The following is a 5686-nucleotide window of genomic DNA, read 5'->3' on the forward strand; positions in this document are numbered from 1 at the left end:
AACTCACAGAAGTCATCTCAAGGACAACCTCAGATCTGGGTCTGATGAAGATCAGGGCAGTCAGTCTTGGGGGACTAAAATGGCATTCTGTCCTTGCCAGTCTCTCCTTCCCAATACCCACCTGACCACAGAAGACTCTCCAGTCCCACTCAGCCCACTTATCATATCCTTCTGTGTTCCAAACCTTTGCAGAAGTTTCCTGCTGCCTGAAACCCTTCCCCTCCAGCCTCCTAAGCTAATGTTCATCTCCACTGTCCAACTCACATGGCTCTGGGTGGTAATCATTAGAGTGATCCATCAGCCATTCCCAAGTCTCCTCTTATAATTGGTAAAATTATACTTCCCCACAGAATCAATGCATTTAAGCTAAGTTGCACCACAATAAAAACCCATCCCCAAATCATACAAGTTCATAAAGATTTGTTTCTTGTTCGTCTTATGTTCCCACTATGGGTCAGCTCTGCCTCTGTCCCATCAATCCAGGATTCAGGCTCAAGGAGCAGGCACGTTTCTACTCAGAGATCAGTAGCCAAAACAAATCCCATGATCAAGCTGGATGTCAGTGGGGAGAAGATCCCGATCCTTCCACAGAGCAAGACAGCAAATATCTTGGCAATAATACAGTCCATCACAGCCTCCACTGCTTTGAAATTAGGCCATGTGATTTGCTTTGGCTAATGACATGTGAGCTAAAGCGATATGTTACTGGCTTTAAGAGCCAGTACAGATCACCATCTCTTCTTCTGTATGAGCAATCAGCAGATGGTGACTTCTCCACAGCCTAGGTGCCACAGCGAGAACTGTGCAGAACGGAGACCCAAGCCAACCCATCCTGGACATACAGTTTGAGGAAAAAGCAACGTTATCCTTTAAGTACTGAGGTTTGAGGATTGTTACTGCAGCCCAAGCTAGACTGTTCATCTCCATACACACCTCCTTTGATTTCACGGAGCTGAGAGAGGATGGTAGGGTATGCTCAGAACTGGACGCAGGGATTGACCAGTGAGAAAGCTGCTGATTTTTAAAGGGGACTAAAACACCACAGAAAATGTGACAAAGTTAAGCACATGGTATTTGCAGAATTACTATGCAGGAGTGTACAATATGTAATTCATTTGTTCCTTCATATATTAATCAATCAATGATGTGAAGCTGCTCAGTCGTGTCCTACTCTTTGCGACCCCATGGACTGTAACCTACTAGGCTCCCCTGTCAATGGGATTTTACAGGCAAGAGTACTGGAATGGGTTGCCATTTCCTTCTCCAGGGGATCTTCCCAACCCAGGGATCGAACCCAGGTCTCCTGCATTACAGGCAGATGCTTTACCATCTGAGCCATCAGGGAAGCATATATTAATCAGTTAATTCAACAAATATTTATCAGGCACGTACTATGGGCCTGAAACAGTGTAGGCACTGAGGATACAGCAGTGAACAAACCAAAGTCTCCTCCTTCACGGGACTCGCATTGGAGCAGTTGGAAAAGATGCATTGTTAAGTTACTTAGGAGAGGGTCATACTTAATGGCTCAGACTGTAAAGAATCCACCTGCAGTGCAGGAGACCCGGGTTCGATCCCTGGGTTGGAAAGATCCCCTGAAGGAGGGAATGGCAACCCATCTGGAGAATTCCATGAACAGAAGAGCCTGGTAGGCTACCATCTAAGGGGTAGCAAAGAGTCAGACACAGCTGAGCGACTAACACAAACACAAGCATGCTTGAACATGGGTAAACACAAGGCTTTTCTTCTGCAGAAACAAGCGTAGGGAGGACCTGAACAGGAGAGAGAAAGCTGCTGGGAACCCCAGAGAGGGTGGAGAACCAGGGCACCTGGTATCACAGAGTCTCTTTACACTACATACCCAGGGAGTAGCAACGAAGGGGCAATATGGACCAGATCTGCAGCATTTTTCAAAATCCTCTTGACAAACCAAAACTTTGAAAAAAAAAACAAAACCAATTGTCCAGTAAGCAAATAAAACAGTGCCCAACATCACTGGTCATCAGGAAACTGTAAAATAAGGTCACGTGATACCACTCCATTCCTGCTTCATTTCATATTTCAAATGTGAAATATCAGCTCAAGCAGCAAGCACTTCCTCAGAGAAGCTGTCCATCCCCTTCCGGGCAGCTTGGATCTTCTTGTCATGAAAGTTCACAGCTCTGGCTACTTTCCACCATAGCTCTTGACACGTTTACAACCCCACATGTGTTTATGTAGCTGTTGGGTTTATGTCCATCTCCTCCACTGGATTATCAGGCATGATAATTACCCAACATCACTGTAGGCATGATGTCTGCTGCTGACCATTGTGTCCTCGGTGCCTGGAACAAGGCCAGCAGGCACAGGTTGGGCGCACAAGATATAGTTGGTGAATGAATGAATAAATGGAGTGAGTGAGCGAATGAATGAAGAAGGCACTATCATTGCCATTTTACAGGTGAGAAACTGTGTCTCCAGTTCTTCAAGAAATGTGTCTAAAATCACCTTACTCACCTGTACTCATTACACACCTCAGGGTTCATGTCCTCCCAGAGAGTGGATCAGTTGTCCTGCCTCATTACTGAGTGTCCTGAAGACTCTTAGCTGGGCGGAGGCATCTGACTCAGACTGTGATGGGTGATCTTAAGCATTCTTAGAAAAGTCTGAACAGTACAGTAAGATGAGGTCAGGGCTCAGGCAGTTCTGTCTCCAGGCATTAGTTAAGATCTTAGGATTCAACTCAGAGAGGAGACTTACCCTGCATACATTCTGGCTTACTGCCTGAGGAGAGGTGGCACATGAGGCCAGAGAGTCCTTCCCTCTTTCTCTGGACAGCCAGTGGCATGGTGTAGCCTCGCATCAGAGGGGGACATTCACACATTCACAAACACAATTTTAGTACCTGCTCTCCCATGTGTATATACCCAAGAAATATAAAAACAAGCATTCAAACAATACTGTACATGAATGCTCATAGCAACATTACTCATAATAGTTTAAAAGTGGAAACAATCAAATATTCATAAATAAAATGTAGTCTATCCATACACTGGAATATCTATCATTCAGCTGTAAAGAGAAGTGATGTACTAATATATGCTACATCATGGATGAACCTCAACAATATTATACTAAAGTGAAAGAAGCTAGACACAAAAGGTTGCATATTTTATTTCTACAAAATGTCCAGAATAGATAAATACATAGAAACAAAGAGCAAATTAGTGGTTAACAAGGGCTGAGGGGAGGAGGGGATAGGGAGGCAGGATTTCCTTTGGGGAAAATGAAAGTATTTTGGAACTAAATAAAGGTGATGATTGCACAACCTTGTGGATGTATGAAATGTCACTGAAACATATACCTTAAAATTGCTTATTTCCTGTTATATGAATTTCACCTCAATTTATAAATTTTAAGTATCTAAAATCTGACCATGGCCGTTATCAAGGAACATGCAATGAATTAATATATTCAAAGCATTTAGAAAAGTCCTCATTTTATATTATATAGTCAATAAGTGATTATTATTAACTTCTTAATTTTCTATCCATTTTAGAGATAGAGAGACTGAGGCAAAAAATGATGAAGTGACTTCCCCAAACTTGACACAGCTAAAAGATGGACAAGCCTGGATGAAAATCCAGTCTTGCCTGGCTCCAGAGTCCCAGCTCTTTCTGCAATACAACCCTGTCACTTCCTGAAGGTTGCTATAGCAACCAAAGTTCCATCTAGAAAACAAAAGCCACTCTAGGAATTTCAAGCAGAAAGGAATTTAACACAGAGAATTAGGTGTTTCCAAAGAGGGAATTAGGAATAAAGACAGGAGATGCCACCAGCTTCTAGGGTCAAGAGTCACTGTATAGCTAGATATGAAGAGTTAGAATGTTGGTGCTGCTACCTGGAGTCAAGAACTATAGGACATCCTGGCCCACAATGCAGTCAGCGCTGCCCTGCTGACCTGAGGCAGGAGACTGACAGGGGATGGAGTCATCCAGTCGCTGTAAAAACTCAACTGCAGAAACTCAGACATCTATCCTGGCTACCAATGGAAGAAGGATGGATTCCACCCCTTTCCACCTTCCAAATATCACGTGAGCATATTTCTTCAAGACACTCTGAATTGTACTCATAATCTTGCCAGTAGAAGAGTCTGGAACATCTAGCTCCTGAGCTTAGAGACCAGGAACCCAGCAAGAGCACAGAATGGGGTGGTGTGGCTGCCAGGTGCCAACAGTCAAGTTCACGCACAGATTCCAAGGCCAGGCTCACTCTGTGACCACCCCTGAGATAGGCACATCAGTAAGTATCCTTTTATTCTTTCAACTACTGCTGGGGTTCACTTAGAGCCTACTATGTGCCAGGCCCTGTGCTGAGCCCTGGGAGTATAGCAGTGAAAGGGCCCAAGTGCCTGAAAAGGTTCCATGTTCCATGGCCAAGGGAAGTGGGGACTCCCTCTGGGAGACAGACCTGGTCAGACATTGTCAGTCTAGCCAGTAGACGGGTCTTCTGTCGAAGGAAATTCATCCACTCGATTCCTGGAACATCTGCTACATACTGACTGTGTGAAGCACAAGGGACATAGTGGTGAATACAGCAGCACGCATGTCCATGTGCTTTGCTATATTCACCCCCAGGAAGAATCGTCCAGTCTAGCAACTACACATGTATCTTTTATACGTCATTGGCTTCAGCCCGGCCCTCTCTCCTAAGCTTAAGACTCACATCTATTAATAACTGCTGGCTTGGCCTCATCATCATAATAATAACACATATAATACATACTTGTCCCAAGCACTGCACATAAATTCACTCATTTCATCCTCATTAATCCTATGAAATGAGTACCATAATTACTCTCATTTTACAGATGATAAAAGTAAGGGATTGTTTTAAAGTAGACTAAAGTAACTTGGCCATACAGTTATTAAATGGCCAGAGACCCAACCCGGCCAGTCTGGCCCCGGAGCCCTTGCTCCCATCGCCTGAAGCAGTCTCTCAACAGCTTCCCTTGGATGTTCTAACATCCCACACAGATATGTGATGTCCTCTCCTCTCTGAATCCAACTTCAGTCGTCCACACTGTGATAGATGACATTCACCCAGCTGGTCAGGTCAAAAGCCAGGACTCATCTTTGATTCTTCTCTTTTATTCACACCCCCTTGTCTAACCTATCAGCAATTTCTATTGGCTTTTCCTCCAACATTGCCCAGCTCAGCTCACATCGCACCATCTCCTCTGCTGTCACACTAGTTGGCCACCTCCTTCCCTGACTCGGAGAAGGAAATGGCAGCCCACGCCAGTATTCTTGCCTAGAGAATCCTGTGGAGAGGAGCCTGGTGGGCCGCTGTCCACAGCGTCGCACAGAGTCGGACACGACTGAAGCAGCTTAGCATGCACGCGTGCATGTATTCCCTGACTACTCTGGTCATCTCCCAGATGGCCACCCTGCTCCGACTCTGACCTTCTTCCACCCCTTAAATCCTGCTGTCTTTTAAAACAGAAACCGGGGACTTCCCTGGTGGCCCAGTGGCTAATACTCCGTACTCCCAGTGCAGAGGGCCTGGGTTCAGTCCCTGGTCGGGGAGCTAGATCCCAATCCCACATGCCGCAACAAAGAGTTTGCACGCCACAACTAAAGATCCCATGTGCCTCAACTGAGACCTGGTGCAGCCAAATAAATAAAAATAAATAAATATTTTAAAA

General features: G+C 45.0%; 1 non-coding gene across 1 annotated transcript; it reads right to left on the reverse strand.

Moving 5' to 3' along the window:
- Positions 1-1273: 1273 nt before the first annotated feature.
- On the reverse strand, positions 1274-1345 carry TRNAY-GUA (transfer RNA tyrosine (anticodon GUA)). The gene has a single exon. It is a non-coding gene; the product is annotated as a tRNA-Tyr (tRNA).
- Between the last annotated feature and the right edge of the window lie 4341 nt (positions 1346-5686).

The sequence above is a fragment of the Ovis canadensis genome, chromosome 2 (assembly GCF_042477335.2).
Source record: "Ovis canadensis isolate MfBH-ARS-UI-01 breed Bighorn chromosome 2, ARS-UI_OviCan_v2, whole genome shotgun sequence".
In the NCBI taxonomy this organism is placed as follows: Eukaryota; Metazoa; Chordata; class Mammalia; order Artiodactyla; family Bovidae; genus Ovis; species Ovis canadensis.